At 45.1% G+C, this 20,081-nt stretch overlaps 3 non-coding genes across 3 annotated transcripts; 1 reads left to right on the forward strand and 2 right to left on the reverse strand.

The window, feature by feature from the left end:
• Positions 1-5,966: 5,966 nt before the first annotated feature.
• Positions 5,967-6,104, forward strand: LOC114813650. Its single transcript, XR_003761367.1, has one exon. It is a non-coding gene; the product is annotated as a small nucleolar RNA SNORA7 (small nucleolar RNA).
• A 7,179-nt stretch (positions 6,105-13,283) lies between these two features.
• LOC114813426 lies at positions 13,284-13,421 on the reverse strand. The gene has a single exon (XR_003761146.1). It is a non-coding gene; the product is annotated as a small nucleolar RNA SNORA7 (small nucleolar RNA).
• Positions 13,422-19,376: 5,955 nt separating this feature from the next.
• Positions 19,377-19,514, reverse strand: LOC114813437. Its single transcript, XR_003761157.1, has one exon. It is a non-coding gene; the product is annotated as a small nucleolar RNA SNORA7 (small nucleolar RNA).
• Positions 19,515-20,081: the final 567 nt, after the last annotated feature.

Here is a 20,081-nt window from a genome sequence, read left to right on the forward strand (position 1 = left end):
TACTGTATCTACCCCAGGGTTTAGCTCAGAACTTGGCACACAACAAACATTTAAAAACCATATTTATTATTAGTACACAGGGCTCCTATACAACCCAATCACCAAATTTAAATAATGATTCAAGGAAAAAGGCAATGGCAGCTGGATGGGGTTCCCAAGTTTCCACTTCCTTCTGCCACTGTTTTGATTGAAAGTCTCATATAGGCTAAGGGCTGTGTTTGGTCTGGCAAGCTTGTATCTACCCCAGTGCTTACCATAGTGCTTGGCACCCAGTAAGGACTTTGTAATGCAGGGATTATTATGACTCCAGCAAGCCCAGACTTGTCCCACAGAATAAAATCCCTGAAGGCCTTCTGCTATTGCTGGAGCTGCTGCAGCTGCCGTCTGCTGCAGGGAGGAAGAATTGCTCAGACCTGCCTCAGCTCCTCTCTTTCCGAGAAAGAACTCTGCCACCAGCTACAGGGAAAGATTCCTCTTCCACCCTAATTCAACAGGGGAACGCCTACTCAAATTTTCCTCCCTTGAAGCTGAAGATTCAGCCATAATCCTCCCGCCACCACCAAAAACATAATTTCCTCGGAAGCCTGCTCTGTTGCCACTCATGTTGGATAAGAAGGGGCCATGCTGGGGTCTGGCTTTAATCGGCTGTCTCCTGAGACTGTCCACCCCAGGCTGATAAACGAGAGGCAGAAGCTGCAATCGATGCGTGACAAGAAGTTGGAAAATAGTCACACAAATAAGAGAATCTTTTTCGATTGTTTCTTTGGGCTTTGGATCTGAATGATATACAACATATTCTCCATATCTAAAACAATCTGTTTCTGGACTTTCTTTCTGATCACAAATTTTATTTCAAAGAAAGGAGATATGGGAGCTGCAGCATTTACTAGGGTGAAGTGAGGATAGTGGCATGAAGAAAAATGAACTCGAGAGAGAATCTTGGGAACATACATGTCTTTCGAGTGCCTAAAGATTTTAGAGAAGCTGGATTCAGGCCAACTGTCAGTTGTGCCTGCTAGTCTATTAACCTCCAGCTTTGTGGGGCAGTTTGCTGAGTCTGATTTGAGGAAGAAAAATATCCCTTTGGGTTTTCTAAATTTCAATGTGAATTTTCAATGTGATATCTTCCAGGCAGGCTCTTCCTTCTGGACTTCTTATAATCAGCTCCTTGACTCCAAGCTCTTGGAATGCAGTTTTTCAGTCTTTGGTTGCTAAGCTAATACAGTCATCTGACAGAGCTGAGAAAACCCAGGTTTCCTCTCCCACTCCTTCATGGGTTGGGGGACACTCCCCAAGGAGACCCTCCCCAAGGGGACAGAAGGCCCAGTTGTCCTCTGGCACCGTACTCCCCTGAACCTGCGGCAGCTCCCAAGTTGAGCTGAGATTGAATTGGTCAAGAGGAGTGCAAAGCACTGTCAGCATCAGCATCGTCCTGGCCCCTGACTGAAGAGGGGATTACCCACACAACTAGGGCTACGAACACATGTCTCCAGGAGGCCATGACTCTGGAGATGCAATCTTCATTTATGGAAGAGAGAAGACCACCCCTGGTGAGTAATCGTCCCCTTCCCTTTAGATGTAGTTTGTAAGAATCAATCTATCAGTGGCATTTATTGAATAATTCCTGGGTCCAGAACACTGTACTAAGGACTTGGAAGTATACAGTAGGGTTGGTAGACATGCTCCCTTATGCTCCAGGAACGTACAATCTACAGAGCCACTTTTATAAGCAAAGTCCATTTGGACTTGTCACTCCAAGCAAATAGCCTAGTGGAGAAAGTGTTCAGATAAATATGCAGAAAGAATAATTTCTGAGCACTTAGTACAGAACTCTGCACACAGCAGGTACTCAATAGACTGTAAGCTTATTGTAGCCAGGGACTGTGTCTGTTTACTGTTATATTGTACTCTCCCAAATGCTTAGTACAGTGCTCTGCACACAGTAAGTGCTCAATGAATGCAACTAAATGAATAAATAGCCCTGACTGATTGCATAGGATGGATAAGATTTGCCAGGACCCTGGCATTTTAACACCCATTGACAATGAACATTGTCACAATCAATAGTAAATTCTTCTTCTTTTTATTATTATTATTATTATTATTACTACCATATTTGTCAAGTGCTTACTCTGTGACAAGCACTTTTCTAAATGCTGGGATAGATACAAATTAATCAGGTTGGACACATTCCCTGTCCTACATGGGGCCTGTAGTTTGAGTAGGAAGGAGAACAGGTATTGAATCACCCTTTTACAAATGAGGAAACTGAGTCACAGAGGAGTGTAAGTGACTTGCCCAAGATGATACAGCAGGCAACTGGCAGAGCTGTTATTAGAATCCAGATCTTCTGACTCCCAGGCCTGTGTGCTTTCCACTAGGCCAGCTAGCTTGGGGTTTGGTGTCAGCTTTCTAGAACCCTCATTCAGCCTCCACCCTGAATGCACTCAATACTGGATTGCCAATACCATTTCTCCATTCTACAGTATTTTGCACTGCAGTACTCTAGAAATCAGTCATCATAAGGTGATAAGCCTGCAGATTCTTACTCAAATATACAAAATCACCAAGATGACTCAGCAATATTATGATGCGACTTCTCAGTGAATATGCTTCTTTCTAAGCATTCTTAATAATACTCAACTTTTACAGTGCTGTTTATTAAGATGCTTATAATGACCTTTAGACTTTTGATATTTGTTCCACCCTCAACTCCAGAGCACTTTTTTATGGCATTTGTTAAGGGTTTACTATGTGTCAGGCACTGTACTAAGCACCTGGGTAGATACGAGGTAATCAGGATGTCCCCCATGGGGTCCATAGTCTAAATACTCATTTTATAGATGAGGTAACTGAGGTACAGAGAAGAGAAGCTACTTGTCTAAGGTCACACAGCAGACAAGTGGTGGAGCTGGGATTAGAACCCAGGTCTTTCTGATTCCCAGGCCTGTGCCCTATCCATTAGGCCACACTGCTTTTCCCTTATGGTCATATTTTAAAATTAAACATTATAGATTATTTATTTATATTAATATCCATCTCCCACTCTAGACTGCAAGCTCATTGTGGGAAGGGAATATGTCCACTAACTCTATTGTATTCTCCCAAGCTCTTACTATAGTGCTCTGTACATAGTAAGTGTTCAATAAATACCACTGATGATGATGATTTATTTTCTGTTTCCAGCTTTTGCTCCTAAGATTTCCAAGAAATAGATTAGCCCTGTGATTTTTGATAGAGCTGATGATTTTTCAAGGCATTCACCAGAGTCAGAAGTAGGGATAGGGATTCTAGTTCTCGATCGCTTAACCTATTCTGCTCTTAGCTTTACCTAAGAATGTGCTTGCTTCCATAATACCACCTACCAGTAGACATGGCTAAAACATTGGAAATAATGGTCTGAAGGTTTTAATATGCTTAGACTCAACTTTCTCCTCTCCAGTATGCCAACTTCCCCTACTTTTTTAGTGCATAAAATTCCCAGTTTGTCCCATTGAGTGACCATTACAATGTTTCTTTTCTACCCATTTTACATAGCAGCACAATTATATCATTATTTTAGAAGTTGAGGCATCAAAGGAATGTTGCATTAGTTTTTTTTAGATGAAAACTGGGTTTAAAGCTTAGCCTACTTCAGGGGGAAAGTATCAATAAATCATATTTATTGAGCACTTACTGTATGCAGAGCACTGTACTAATTACTTGGTAGAGTACAATATACCAGAGTTGATAGTTTCCCTGCCCACAACAAGCTTTACAGACTGGCGAGGGAAACAGATATTAATATAAATAAATTATGGGTATGTACATAAGTGCTGTGGGGCTGAAGGAAGATTGAATAAAGGGTGCAAATCCAAATGCAAGAGGAACACAGAAGGGGGTGGGAGAAAAGGAAATGAGGGCCTAGTCAGGTAAGGCCTCCACCCATTAAAAACACCAACTTCATACATTTAGATGCCTTCCCTTTTTATGAGTATGAGCATCCCAAACATCCCCAAAAGACCAGGAACTGGAGCCAACTTTGTGTCGTGACTGTGAGGCAGAGAAAGAGACTGCAGGAATTTCAGTGTGAATAAGGACTGAGAGGGAGAAGGTGTCAAAGAGCTACTAGGCCAGAAACCTCCATTTTGGGTCTTTTCTGTCCTGACTGGAAAGTCTTACTGGAAGCAGGGTGGTCTAGTGGAAAGAGCCCAGATTCAAGCCCCAGATCTGCTCCTGTATTGCTGTGTGAATTTAAGCAAGTCAGTTAATCTCTCCAAGCCTCAGTTTTCTCCTTTGTAAATAGGGATAAGATAGATTGCAAGTTCACTATGGGGAAGGGATTGTGTCTGACCTTATAACCTTATATCAACCCCAGTGCTTAGAACATTATGTTATTATGGCCTCAGCATATTCAGTATTGGGTGAGAAGGCTATGAAACACATGAAATCTTTACATTATGCTTCATTCTCTGCATTCCTCTCCCCCTTTTATCTGGGGTAGCTTAACTCTACCCCAACACTTAGTTTAGTACCTGGCATATAGTGAGTACCATTAAAAAAGCACTGTACTAAGCACTCATCGTCGTCACTATAGTAGAGCCAAAATAATCAGGCTGGACATAGTCCCTGTCTCACTTAGGGCTGAGGAGGGAGTAGGATTGAATCCCCATTTTATAGCTGAGGAAACTGAGGCCCAGAGAACTTTAGTGACTTGCACATGGTCACACAGCAGGAAAGTGGGAGAGCTGAGATTACAACCCTCCTTGGTCTTTTGACTCGCAGGCCTCTTTCCCCTAGGCCATGCTGCTTTCTCAAGAAACTTCCCAGAGGAACTTTTGCTTCTGGAGAATATTAAAACAGGATGGCTTTTACCTGCCTCAGGCTGTTCAGTTACAGGCCTGCCTGAAAGCAGGAGGAAGAATAGATCGATTCTTCTCTCCCTTGGCCTTGCCCATTGGATTATTTCCCAGCCAGGAGCCATGTCCTCTCTATAGGCTTTCTCTGGTTGTGACCTGGGGGAACTGAGGGCAGAAGGTCCCATGGAATCAGACTGGTTCTGGCCCTACCCTGTCTAAACCCACAAACTCTTGCAATTTGTGTTGATCCCAAACCAGAACCAAGGCCGACTGAACAGCACCAAACCTTAATCTTCCTTCCCCTCAAAAGTCCATTTCCTTAGAAGCATCAGGTCTAATAAGTATGGGTGCAGCTAACGCAATCCCCACCTCTATAAAATGTACTGGATGCTCATTTTGTGCGAAGCACTCTTGGGAAGCCCTAAGTGTAATTACAAGAGAAGGGTCAAACAAGGTGCCAGCCCTCAAGTGTAGAGGCAGCAGGGGAAATAAAGGAACATGTGAAATGCCTTTGTAACATGCCCTTCTCCTAAGATTGTCCAAAAGATAATGATTTTAAATTTCAGTGAATGGAAGGGGGAAAATCTTAAAAAAATTAGATGATTCAGTTAAAACACCCTACAGGAAACACAATTATTATAATAAATAGATTCTTAGTTGCTTCTGCTATCATGTCTTTTTCACCCTTAGTTGGAATCATAGTGCAGTGCTGTATTGCATAGCTGGATGCTATTTAGTCCTTCTTTTTTGGAACAAGTGCCAGAAAACTCTCATCTACTTAATATTTATTGTGCAATGCTCATATTCGTTTTTGCAGTGTTATACTGCCCTCTCGTGGATCTGATTTTTTCCTTCTATTTGTTTATAAATTCTTGCTGATATGTGAGTCTCATGTGTTTTAAGTATGGCTGGAGAATCAGCATAGTGTAGTGGATAGAGCACGGGCCTGGGAGTCAGAAGTCATGGGTTCTAATTCCGGCTCCATCACTTGTCTGATGTATGACCTCAGGCAAGTCATTTCACTTTTCTGTGCCTCAGGAATCTCATCTGTAAAATGGGGATCAAGACTGTCCCACCTGGGACAGGGACTGTGTCCAACTGGTTTGCTTGTATCCACCCCATCACTTTCCCTTCTCAGGATCGCACCTGGAGAGTGTCCAGTACTCCACCAGTCTCGACTATGGGAGGGAGAGTCAAGCAGAGGTCTACCCATTCCACTCCTAGCTTGGGCAGTGACTAGTGAGTGGAAGGCAATCTGCTACAAGTCAAAATTCACCTATGCTGGGCAGCAGTGGCATGGGAGTGAGTTGAGGGCACAGACTCAAGTTGACTGCACAGAAGGAGGCAATGGTAAACCACTTGCATATTTTTACCAAGAAAACTCTATGGATACACTACCGTAACGATTGCAGATGGAGAGCGGGACGTTCTGGGGGAGATGGGTCAATGGAGTCATTATGGGTCTGAGACGACTCATCCGCATAAGACAAAGCAAAATCTCAGCACTTAATACAGTGCCTAAAACAGAGTAAGTGCTTAACAAATGCCATCATCATTATTAGCTAGATTGGTAAATTAGCTTGGATCATGTCAGACAGGACCAAGTCCTATCTGTATATGCAATTTATTATTTATCTATTTATTTATTTACATAAATGTCTGTCTCCCCCTCTAGACTGTGAGCTCTTTGTGGGCAGGAATGTGTCTTCTTGCTGTTATACTGTACTCTTCCAAGTGCTTAGTATAGTGTTTTGCACCCAGTAAGTGCTTAATAAATACAATTGAATGAATGAAAGAATGAAGTCAAGTCTGAGGCAATTCTCCAGTCTCAAGTGGCCCTAACTCTGGTATGACTTCCTTCCCCTGGAAGATGTCCGACTCAGCTGGTCCCAACTGTTGAGTTCTGCACTATCTTGGGCCCATGATGGATCGGAATAACTGGAAGCAACAGCTTCCTCAGAGCAGACTGAAATTTGTGGTGTGTGGGCAGGGAATTTTTCTGTTAAATTGCTGTATTGTACTCCCCCAAGCATTTAGTACAGTGCTTGGCACACAGTAAGCACTCAATAAATATGATTGACTGACAGACTCAGATTTCCCTAATACTACTACTACTAATATAATAATCAATCAATTATATTTTTGAGCACTTACTGTGTGCAGCACTCTGTACTAAGCACTGGGGAGAGTACAATACATTGGAGTTGGTCGATACTTTCCCTGCCCACAAGAAGTTCATAGTCTAGAAGGAATTATAGTAATAATCATAATTGTTCAGTTCTTACAATGTGCCGAGCATAGTTCTGTGCTCTGGGGTAAATATAAATAAAATAACCCAATCGGACACAGTCCCTAACCCAGATGGGCCTCACAGTCTTGGACAAGTGGAAAACAGGTATTTAATCCCCATTTTGCAGATTAGGAAACTGAGGCACAGAGGATTAAGGTCACAGCAGGCAAGTAGCAGAACTGGGACTAGATTCCAGGTCCTCTGATTCCCTGGCCTGTGCTCTTTCCACAAGGCCACATATCCAGTATGAGACTCCAACAGAAGTTTCAGCACAGGAACAGGAGACGTCTATAAAGACCAATAAAACCCAAGGTGAAACCACTTTCTGTCAAATTTAAAATTATGGGGTAGGGGTGTTTCTTCTTTATCCTGTCAAGTCGTGTGTATTGGGTAGAAATGTATCAGGTTCAGAGGTGACACTGCTGTCAGTGAATGACTGGGGACAAATTCCTGGGGCAGGTGAATGGAGGGATGGTCAGTCAGTCAATTTTATTTATTGAGCACTTACTGTGTGCAGAGCACTGTGCTAAGCTCTTGGGAGAGTATAATACAACCATAAACAGGCACATTCCCTGTCTGCAATGAGCTTACAGTCTAGAGAGGGAGACAAACATAAATATTAATAAATTACAGATATGTACATTTATTCAATCATATTTATTGAGTGATTACTGTGTGCAGAGCACTGTACTAAACATTAGAAAGTACAATTCAGCAACAGATAGAGACAATCTCTACCCAACAACGGGCTCAGTGCTGTAAGGCCGGGAGGAGGGATGAATAAAGAGGGCAAGTCACGGAAAAGCAGAAGGAGTGGAAAAAAGGGAAAGAAGGACTACTTGCTTAGTCAGGGAAGGCCTCTTGGAGGAGATGTACCTTCAATAAGGCTTTGGAGTGGGGGAGAGTCATTGTCTGTCAGTTAGGAGGAGATAGGGCATTCCAAGCGAGAGACAGATGTGGGCAAGAGGTCCGGGCTGTGACAGGCAAGCACACACACTCTGCTCCCCTGGTGTCATTATGTACATCAACATTGAACCTTGACATCCTCTCTCTCAATGCCAACCCCTTGGCCATCTCCAACTAGCAACTAGCACAGACCTGGGAGTCAGAGGACCATTTTAATCCCAGCTCTGCCAGTTTTCTGCTGTGTGACCTTGGCCAAGTCACTTAACTTCTCAGTGCCTCAGTTACCTTATCTGTAAAATGGGGAATAAGACCGTGAGCCCCATGTGGAACATGGACTGTGTTCAACCTCACTAGCTCGTATCTACCCCAGCACTTAGTTCAGCACCTAGCATATAGTAAGAGCTTAACAAATACCATAAAATAATTAATCAATCAATGGCATTTATCAAGCTTTTACTGTAGCAGAGCAGTGTATTAAGTGCATGGGAGAACACAATACAAAAGAGTGGGCAGACATGATCCCTGCCCTCAAGGAGCTTTCAATCTTAGCACTTGTGAATATATGTACATTGGCTTGAGTATTAATTAATCAATTCATTCATTTATCTATTCATTTATTTATTTATTCTGATTCCACTGTTTGTGAATATTTCTATGTCTCTCCTAGTAACATGTCAGTTCCTTGTGGGTCAGAGAATGTAACTGGTGCTTCTGTTCAACAGCAATGCATCCAGTAGGTGTTCAGTAAAAAAGTAGTAGAAAAAGCAAGGGCCTGAGATCTAGAGGATTTGAGTTCATTCATTCATTCATTCAATAGTATTTATTGAGCGCTTTCTATGTGCAGAGCTCTATACTAAGCGCTTGGAATGTACAAATTGGCACAGATAAAGTCCCTGTCCACTGAAGGGCTTACAGTCTAATCGGGGGAGACAGACAAAAACAATAGCAACAAATAGAATCAAGGGGATGTACATCTCATTAAAACAATAGCAATATATAGAATCAAGGTGTGTACATCTCATTAACAAAATAAATAGGGTAATGAAAAAACATACAAATGAGCGGACGAGCACAGTGCTGAGGGGAGGGGAAAGGAGAGGGGGAGGAGCAGAGGGAAAGGAGGGGGGAAAAAGGAGGCTTAGCTGAGGGGAGGTGAAGGGGGAGTAGAGGGGGAGCAGAAGGAGCAGAGGGAAAAGGGGAAGTTCAGTCTGGGAAGGCCTCTTGGAGGAGATGAGCTCTAAGTAGGGTTTTGAAGAGGGGAAGAGAATTAGTTTGGCAGAGGTGAGGAGGGAGGGCATTCCAGGACAGCGGGAAGACATGGTCCAGCGGTTGACAGCGGGATAGGTGAGAACAGGGAACGGTGAGGAGGTGGGCGGCAGAGGAGCAGAGCGTGCTGGGTGGGGAGTAGAAAGAGAGAATGGAGGAGAGGTAGGAGGGAGCAAGGTGATGGACAGCCTTGAAACCTAGAGTGAGAAGTTTTTGTTTGGAGTGGAGGTTGATAGGCAACATGGCTCAGTGGAAAGAGCATGGGCTTTGGAGTCAGGGCTCATGAGTTCGAATCCCAGCTCTGCCACTTGTCAGCTGTGTGACTGTGGGCAAGTCACTTAACTTCTCTGTGCCTCAGTTCCCTCATCTGTAAAATGGGGATTAAGACTGTGAGCCCCACGTGGGACAAGCTGATTCCCCTATGTCTATCCCAGCGCTTAGAACAGTGCTCGGCACATAGTAAGCGCTTAACAAATACCAACATTATTTAACCACTGGAGGTTTTTAAGAAGGGGAGTGACATGCCCAGAGCGTTTCTGCAGGAAGATGAGCTGGGCAGCAAAATGAAGAATAGACTGGAGCGGGGAGAGACAGGAGGAAGGGAGATCAGAGAGAAGGCTGACACAATAATCCAGCTGGGATATTATGGGTTCTAATCCCAGCTCTGGTCTGTGACCTTGAGCAAGTCACTTTACTTCTCTGTGCTTCTGTGCCTCAGTAAAATCACCTGTAAAATGGGAATTAAATACTCCTTAGACTGTGAGCCATAGGTGAGACAGGGATTGGGTCCAACCTGATTAACTTGTTTCTACCCCAGTGCTCAGAATTCTTCTTGGCACATAATAAGTACTTAACAAGAACCATAATTATTATTACTGCTAGTAGTACTACTGCTATAGGCCAGACCGAACTTTTGGGTGTGCACAGATCTCAAACAGGAAGGTCACAAGCTTCCTGAAGGCTGGATTATTGGGGACCAGAATTTTTATTCTTTAGTTTCTAAATACTACTGATAAGTGCAAGATTTGGGAGTGATGAGCAGGGTTTCATAAGCCCATTAAAATGAACAGATTTTCTTGTTATTAGATCAAATTTATAGAAAATTCAAAAAACCTTGTTGTCCTGGTGATGTCTCATAAATGTCTCTATGGAAATCCAGCAATATTTCTCTCGTCTGGGGTGAGAGCCAGATAACCATTTATTTGAATGATGAAAAGCTCTATAATCTACAAATTATTATCATGGTACTTATTATTAAGTGCTTACTATGCTCTAAGATAATCAGGTCAGACCCGGTTCACATGGGACTCACAGTTGTTAGTAGGAGAGGGTAGGATTTACACCCCATTTTACAGATGAAGTAACTGAAACACAGAGAAGTGAAGTGACTTGCTCAAGGTCACAGGTATAATTAGAACCCATGACCTCTGACTCCCAGACTGGACTGGACTGCACAGAGTCGTTAGGAGTGTCCAGTGACGAGCTTGTAACATCAAACATCTAGGCTGAAGGCCTGACATAATGTGTGTCTCACTGTAGGCATTCTGATGATGAAATTTAGTTTTACCCCTGGTCTCACCTATACTTTCCATCTCTTAGATTGTGAGCCCCATGTTGGGCAGGGACTGTGCATGTTCTGCTTTAATTATATCTACCTCAGAAGCTGTACAGTGCTTGTCGCAGAATAAATGCTTATTGTCTGTGTCTCATTTACCTCATCTGTAAAATAGAGATTGAGACTGTGAACTCCACAGATGACAGGGACTGTAACCAATCTGATTTGCTTATATTCACCCCAGTGCTTAGTACAGTGCCTGGCACATTGTAAGGTTTTAACAAATACCATCATTATTATTACTATTAGACAGCGAAGTCCAGTGCAGTCAGCATGACTTAATTCACCCAGAACCACCCAGTCTGCCCAGCACTGCTTATTCCTCCTGTCACTGGCCAATCCAACCAGCATAGCCCATTCCAGCCAGTACAGACTCTCAGCTACCACCTCCACATCCACTCAGGTTCACTTTGTCAGTCCCCAACCCAGATTCCTTCTCTGATGATGGGAATAGGATGCTTGGAGAAGACAGCCATCCTTATGGTTAGAGACAGCCATCCTTATGGTTAGAGATGGATTATTATTAATTATTATAGTATTTGTTAAGTGCTTACCAGCATCCCAAACTCTCCTCTTTATGTCCCTAACATTTCCTCTAGTAACCCACTGTGGACCATTCTCATTCGTGAGATATATCCAAGCCCCTCTAAAACCTGCTGATATTTTCCTGGCTCTGCCAGCTGCTTGCTGCATGACCTTAAGCAAGTCATTAATTTCTCTGTACCTCAGCTTCCTCAACCATAAAATGGGGATACTGTTTCCCTCCACTTAAACTGTGAGCTCCAAGCAGGTCAGGGACAGTGTTCCTCCTAATTAATTTGCATCTACTCCAGTGCTTTGAAGAGTGTTTGACACATAATAAGCATATAACAAATATTATTAAAAAGGCAGTTGCTGAAATGTTTGAAGGAGAGAGATTTTGGAAGGAATGAGGTTGAGAAGTAGCGTGGCCTAGTGGATAGAGCACTGGCCTGGGAGTCAGAAGGACCTGGGTTCTAATCCTAGCTCTGCCACTTGTCTGCTGTGTCACCTTGGGCAATTCACTTCACATCTCTGTGCCTCAGTTCCCTCAACTGTAAAATGTGGATTAAGACTGTGAGCCCCATCTGGGACAGAGACTGTGTCCAACCCGATTTGCTTTATAACCACCCCACTGCTTAGAACAATGCCTGCCATAAAGTAAGTGCTTAATTAATGCCACAGTTTTGTCTTTGTCTGAGGGAAGCAGGAGAAGGAGATCACTGGGAGTGTTCAGATTTATGAGGAATATGGTCAGGGCTAATTTGGAGAAGGTGCTTCCTGACGTTGTAAATTGGTCTGAATGGTCCTGTTTGAATGGAGTATCGTTGTTCATTCAGTCGTATTTCTTGAGTGCTTACTGTGTGCAGAACACTGTACTAAGCGCTTGGGAGAGTACAATGTAACAATAAATGACACATCCCTACCCACAGTGAGGTTACAGTCTAGAGACGAGCTTATATGTCCCAAGTCCTCGGCCTTTCTCTCTCCCCCCACCTCAGTCCCTGAGCCTACCCTCTGCCCAACCCCTCTACTTTTCTCTTTGGCTGTTTTCTAGGGTCTGTTTGTCTTTTCTTTCCCTGTTCCCTTTCTTTCTGTTCTCCCTCCACTATTGTCGTCTTTTTCTTTTCCTTGTATACCCAGTGACCACAAGAGGGCTGCCTTCCATCCCCATCTCGGGTCTCAGTAGAGATTTCTTTCCCTTCGTGAGAGTAAGGTTTGATTCTCACCTTAAAGTGAATTTTTGATTTCGTGCTATCATTAAGAAAGGCATCAAGCTATGTAGAGTAATAGGAAGCATTGGGCTTGGGCCTGGCTGAGGCTGTTAGCCAGGGGCTTGCTGGAAAAATGAATGGTCCTAGAGACTGGACAGGCCCCATGTCCAGAGCCCACCTCCCTGACCGGTCACCCTTAGGGCTGGGTGCCATGGGGCTAATGACCTCTGACAGCTCTGAGGCACAAGGCAAAGTGGGCATCCTCTGTGTTGCTTTCCTTTGGCCCGTGAGATTCACCTAAAACTGTCAACAAATCTTGAATATTGTCTGCCCTCCAAGTGAGAACATAAGGTAGATGAAAAGAATCCTCCTGGATTCTTTCTTAGATTGTCAGCTCCATGTAGAATAGAGATTATGTCCAAACCTGATTATCTTGTACCTTCCTCAGCACTTAGTGCAATGCTTAACACGTCTTGTCCTGCTCTCCAACTGCGACTGTTCTGGTAGTGTATCCATAGAGTTCTCTTGGTAAAAATACAGAAATGACTTACCACTGTCTTCTTCCAAGCAGTAAACTCGAATCTCCACCCTCTACTGTCTCCCATGCTGCTGCTGCCCAGCACAGGTGAGTTTTGACTTGTAGCAGATTGCTTTCCACTAGCTAGACACTGTTCAAGCTAGGAATGGAATGGATAGGCCTCAGCTTGTCTTTCCCTCCCTTAACCGAGACTGGTAGAGTACTGGAAACTCTCCAGGTGTGACCCTGAGAGGGTAGCTTAACACAAAGTAAGCACTTAACAAACACCATTGTTTAAAGTGGTAAAAAAAAATCCTCCTCTTTGCCCCTGTAGCCCACTGGGTTAGTTTAACCGAACTGTCAATTCACTATCCCACCTCTTTCCCCTCTCCTGGAATGTCTCACCTCTTTAGATTTCCCAAACCTCCCCCTCTCTTCCCTCAGAGCCTCTCTAAAATGCCACCTCCACCAAACAGGGTTCCCTAATTTATCCCCACCCCACCTGCCCAGCCGGCCATAGTGGCACAGTACAGTGCCAATGCTGGCCAGATTCATGACCTGGAAGGCCCTGGAAGTCATGCTAGCTGCTGCCATCTCGGTTGCCCACGTTAGCCGGCTATCTTTCAGGACATCTGTTGGGGCCATCCACCTAATGGAACACTAATCAGTCAGTCAGTCAATCGTATTTATTAAGTGATTACTGTGTGAAGAGCCCTGAACTAAGCACTTGGGGGAGTACAATATAACAATAAACAGACACATTCCCTGCCTACAATGAGCTAACAGTCTATAGGGGAAGAAGAATCATAGGTGAAAATGCTGGGGAATGATCCCAGGGCTTCATACACTTGGCCAATCATATTTATTTAGCACTTACTGTGTGCAGAGCACTCTACTAATTACTTGGGAGAGTACAATATAACAACATAACAGACAGTACTGAGCTCAGAGGCTAGAGAGGGAGACAGGCATTAATATAAGCAAATAAAGTTACAGATATGTATGTAAGTGCTATGGGAGCAAGTCAGGGTGATGCAGAAGGGAGGAGAAGAGAGGAAAAGAGGGATTAGTCAGGGGGTTGGTGGGCAGAGAATGTGTCTACCAACTCTGCTATATTATACTTTCCCTCTCATTTAGTACAATACTCTGCCCTCTTTAAGTGCTCAATAAATATCGTAAATTGATTGGAGCAGAACAGGCTCTTGTTGAAGCCACCAGTCTCAGGCTGGTGGGGGTCCCTGCCCTAAGTTCCAGAGCCCCCAGTGATGCTAATACACATGGGACCATGGTCACAGCTTACCAAAAGCCACTTCAGGTGGTGTGGGCCCACTCAGCTCCATCCAGCTCATTGCTGCAGGGCTGGGTAGGGAAGGAGATCAACAGTCGTCATCATCAGGCAGCCTCCAGGAACAATTCTCAGCACCAGGCAGCTCTCTGGAATACCTCTCAGTAGCATGCAGCCCCTGGTAAAAATGACGATGATAATAATAATAATAATGGTATTTATTAAACGCTTGCTACATGCCAAGTGCTGGTGTAGATACAAGGTAATCAGGTTGTCCCATGAGGGGTTCATAGTCTTAAACCCCATTTTACAGATGAGGTAACTGAGGCACAGATAAGTTAGGTGGCTTGCCCAAGATCACACAGCAGACAAGTGGTGGAGCCAGGATTAGAACCCATGTCCTCTGACTCCCAAACCCATACTCTTTCCACTAAGTCAAGCTGCTTCTCTTAATAATTATATACAATTATCGCCAAGATCCGCCCTTTCCTCTCCACCCAAACGGCTATCTTACTGGTACAGGCTCTCATAATATCCCGGCTGGATTATTGTGTCAGCCTTCTCTCTGATCTCCCTTCCTCCTGTCTCTCCCCACTCCATTCTATTCTTCATTCTGCTGCCCGGCTCATCTTCCTGCAGAAACACTCTGGGCATGTCACTCCCCTTCTTAAAAATCTCCAGTGGTTGCCTATTAACCTCTGCACAAAACAAAAACTTCTCACTCTAGGCTTCAAGGCTGTCCATCACCTTGCCCCCCTCCTACCTCTCCTCCCTTCTCTCTTTCTACTGCCCACCCCGTACACTCCGCTCCTCTGCCGCCCACCTCCTCACCACCCCCCATTCTTGCCTATCCTGCCGTTGACCCCAGACTCACATCCTCCCACTGTCCTGGAATGCCCTCCCTCCTCTCCTCCGCCAAACTAACTCTCTTCCCCTCTTCAAAGCCCTGCTGAGAGCTCACCTCCTCCAAGAGGCCTTCCCAGACTGTTTCCCCTTTTCCCTCTGCTCCCTCTGCTGCCTCTCTGCCCCCCCCACCTCCCCTCAGCTAAGTCCCCTTTCCCCCCCTTCCCTCTGCTCTTCCCCCTCTCCCTTCCTCTCCCCTCAGCACTGTGCTCATCTGCTCATTTTGTATATATTTTTATTACCCTATTTATTTTGTTAATGAGATGTACATCCCCTTGATTCTATTTATTGCTATTGTTTTTGTCTGTCTCCACCAATTAGACTGTAAGCCCATCATTGGGCAGGGATTGTCTCTATCTGTTACTGAATTGTACATTCCAAGCACTTAGTACAATGCTCTGTACATAGTAAGCGCTCAATAAATACTATGGAATGAATGAATAATTATGGTACTTGTTAAGTGCTTACTATGTGCCAGGCACTGTCCTAAGCACTGGGTCAGTTACAACTTAATCAGGTTGGACACAGACTCTGTCCCACAATGGGCTCACACTCTTAATCCCCATTTTTTTACAGATGAGATAACTGAGGCACAGAGAAGGTAAGTGATTTACCCAAGGTCGCACAGCAGACCAGTGGTGGAGCCAACAGCTCATGACCTTCTGATTCCTAAGCCCATGGTCCATCCACTACGCCATGCTTGTCACTACCAGGCAGCCCTCCCAGAGCACCTGTCAGCAAAGGGCAGGCCCTGGAAGTACCCAGCCCCTGGAAGTACCTGTCAGCAACAGGCAACCCCTAGAGGCACTTATCAGCAACAGGTAGCCCCTGGAAGGACCTGTCAGCAACAGGCATCCCCATGGAGCACCTGTCAGCAACAGTCAGGGCTTGGAGAGCCTTCCAGCAACAGGTAGCCCTCTGGAGCACCTATCAGTAACAAACAGCCCTTTCCCCAGCCCGGAGTGCCTGTTAGTAACAGGCTGCATGATCTAGTGGTGGAAAGAGCATGGATCTGGGAGTCAGAGGACCTGGGTTCTAATTCCAACACCAACACTTGTCTGCTGTGTGATCTTGCACAAGTCATTTCACTTCCTTGGGCCTCAGTTATCTCATCCTTAGAGTGAGGATTAAGACTGTGAGCCCAATGTGGGACATGGACTGTATCCAACCTAATTAGCTTGTATTTACCCCAGCACTTAGTACAGTGACTGGCACATAGTAATCACTTTATAAATATCATTCGAAAGAAAACAGACAAAGCCCTTTCCTCCTCCCAAAGCAACATGCTGTAGTGGATAGAGAAAAGGCCTGGGAGTCAGAAGGTCATGGGTTCTAATCCCGGCTCTGCCAATTGTATGCTGTGTGTCCTTAGGCAAATCACTCCACTTCTCTGTGCCTCAGTTCCCTCATCTGTAAAATGGAGATTAAGATTATGAGCCCCATGAGGGATAGGGAATGTGTGCGGGATAGGGAATGTGTCCAACCTGATTTGCTTGTGTTCTTCCTAGTGCTTAGTACAGTGCCTGGTGCATTGTAAGTGCTTAACAAAAATCAAAGTTATTATTATTATTATCAGTCAGTAACAAGAAACCCCTTCTGGAGTCTCTGCCAGCAACAGCCAGCCCCCAACCCAGGGCATACCTGTCAGCAACAGGAAACCCCCCAGAACACCTGTCAGCAACAGCAGGCTGTCCAGGGCCCTTTACTGGGAAGGGAGGATGAGCACAGGCCAGGAAGACAAGAATCTGATACACCACTTTGGGAGGCCTCAGGGCCTGGTGACCAGCCCAAGGTGGGGCTGGATTCACTCATTCATTCATTCATTCAATAGTATTTATTGAGCACTTACTATGTGCAGAGCACTGTACTAAGCACTTGGAATGTACAATTCGGCAACAGATAGAGACAATCCCTGCCCATGGACGGGCTCACAGTCTAATCAGGGGAGACAGACAGCAGAGCCAAACAGAACGAAACAAATACAAGACAACATTATCACGATAAATAGAATCAAGGGGATGTACATCTCATTAACAAAATAAATAGGATAATAAATAATATATACAAATGAGCACAGTGCTGAGGGGAGGGAAAGGGGGCAGGGGGAGGAGCAGAGGGTGGAGAGGGAGCAGAAGGAAAAGGGGGGAATCTCAGTCTGGGAAGGCCTCTGGGAGGAGATGAGGTCTCAGTAGGACTTTGAAGAGGAGAAGAGAGTTAGTTTGGCAGACGTGAGGAGGGAGGGCATTCCAGGACAGCGGTAGGATGTGGGCCAGACGTTGACGGGATAGGCGTGAACAGGGGACCGTGAGGAGTTGAGCGGCAGAGGAGCGGAATGTATGGGGTGGGCAGTAGAAGGAGAGAAGGGAGGTGAGGTAGGAAGGGGCAAGGTGATGGAGAACTTTGAAGCCAAGAGTGAGGATTTTTTGTTTCATGTGGAGGCTGATAGGCAACCACTGGAGGTTTTTAAGGAGGGGAGTGACATGTCCAGAGCGTTTCTGTAGAAAGATGATCCGAGCAGCGGAATGAAGAATAGACTGGAGTGGGAAGAGACAGAAGGAAGGGGAGATCAGAGAGAAGGCTTATACAATAATCCATTTGGGATATTATGAGAGCTTGTACCGGCACAATAGCCATTTGGATGGAAAGGAAAGGGCAGATCTCGGCAATATTGTACAGGTGAGACCGGCAGGCGTTGGTGACGGATTGGATGTGTGGGGTGAATGAGACAATTGAGTCAAGGATGACACCAGGGTTGCAGGCCTGTGAGACTGGAAGGATGGTAGGGAAGTCAGGGAGAAGACAGGATTTGGGAGGGAAGATGAGCTCAGTTTTAGACATGTTGAGTTTTAGGTGAAGGGCAGACATCCAGGTGGAGACGTCCTGGAGGCAGGAGGAGATACAAGCCTGGAGGGAGGGGGAGAGAACAGGGGAGGAGATGTAGATTTGGGTGTCATCTGCATAGAGTTGAAGCCATTGGAGTGAATGAGTTCACCAAGGGAGTGAGTATAGATGGAGAACAGAGGAGGGCCAAGAACTGACCCTTGAGGAACCCCTACACTTAGTGGATGGAAGCGGGAGGAGGAGCCTGCGAAGAAGACCGAGAATGAATGGCCAGAAAGATAAGAGGAGTCCATGAAGCCAAGGTGAGATAAGGTGTGGAGGAGAAGGGGATGGTCGACAGTGTCAAAGGCAGCTGAGAGGTTGAGGAGGATTAGGATAGTGGAGGAGCCATTGGATTTGGCAAGACAGACATCATGGGTGATCTTTGAGACAGCAGTCTCGGTGGAGTGGAGGGGATGGAAGCCAGATTGGAGGGGGTCCAGGAGAGAGTTAGAGTTGAGGAATTCAAGGCAGTGAGGGTAGACGACTCATTCTGGGAGTTTGGAAAGAAAGGGTAGGAAGGAGATAGGATGATAAGTGGAAGGGGAAGTGGGGTCAAGAGAGGGTTTTTTAGGATCGGGGAGACATAGACATGTTTGAAGGCAGAGGGGAAGAAGCCATTGGAGAGTGAGTGGTTATAGATAGAAGTTAAGGAGGGGAGGAGGATAGGGGTGATAGTTTTCATAAGGTGAGCTGGAATGGGGTTTGAAGCATAGGTGGAGGGGTTCGCACTTGCGAGGAGGGAGGAGAACTCCTCTGAGGATGCTGCAGGAAAGGATGGGAAAGTAGGGGAGAGGGTTGGGAGCTGGGGGGAAGGAGAAGGGGGAAGGGTGACTTTAGATCCAAGCCACCTGGACCTGGACATGTGTCACTTGGATGGGGCCACCCTCAATCCATTCCACCAAGTATAGTGACTACTTGTCTTATGCTGTTGAGTTTTCTCCCACCTATAGCAACTACATGAACACATCTCTTCCAGAGCACCCCACTCTCCATCCTCATTTGTTCTGGTAGTGTATCCATAGAGTTTTCTTGGTAAAAATACAGACGTGGTTGTCCATTGCCTTCTTCAGGAGCAATAAGATTGAATCTCTGCTCTCAACTCTTTCCCATACTGCTGCTGTCCAGCACAGGTGAGTTTTGGCTTGTAGCAGATTGCCTTCCACTCTCTAGCCACTGCCCAAGCTAGGAATGGAACGGGTATGCCTCTGTTTTACTCTTTCTCCCGTAGCCAAGACTGGTAGAGTATTGGAAACTCTCCAGGTGAGATCCTGAGAGGGGTATAGTGACTACATATTAAAACAAAATAGCAGACATTTCATTATGGAGCATCACTGCCATGCTTGTAAATTTCTGGCACTGTGTTTCTTGCATACTCAGACTGCCCATCTCCAGGGAGAACTAATTCAGGGAATCTAAAGGAGTTTCTTGTTTGGCTGTTGTACTAGAGCAGCCAATCAACAAACAAGCAAGAAAGTAGGATTACCACAGGCCCAACTTCCAAGACCAGTTTTGTCTTCCCATGCCCCAGTAAGGGTTGGAACTTTGAGTAACTGTACTTGGGTCCAGTGACTTTGAACTGTACTTGGGTCCAGTGGCTTTGAACTGTACTTGTGCCAATATGAATGAACGCTCACTGGTGAAAAATAGACAAGATAGACAAGTTTGGCAGGTGAACTAACTTAACTCTCCTCCCCTGATGGAGCCCTGGAGAGGTAATCTTCAAGGAGAAATGGGGAAAGGGAAGGAAAAAGGAGGTGTATGTAAAACTAATAACATTGATAATAATAATAATTATGGCATTTGTTAGGCATTTATTATGTACCAAACACTGTACTAAGTGCTGAG

Source organism: Ornithorhynchus anatinus, chromosome 7 (genome assembly GCF_004115215.2).
Source record: "Ornithorhynchus anatinus isolate Pmale09 chromosome 7, mOrnAna1.pri.v4, whole genome shotgun sequence".
Lineage (NCBI taxonomy): Eukaryota > Metazoa > Chordata > Mammalia > Monotremata > Ornithorhynchidae > Ornithorhynchus > Ornithorhynchus anatinus.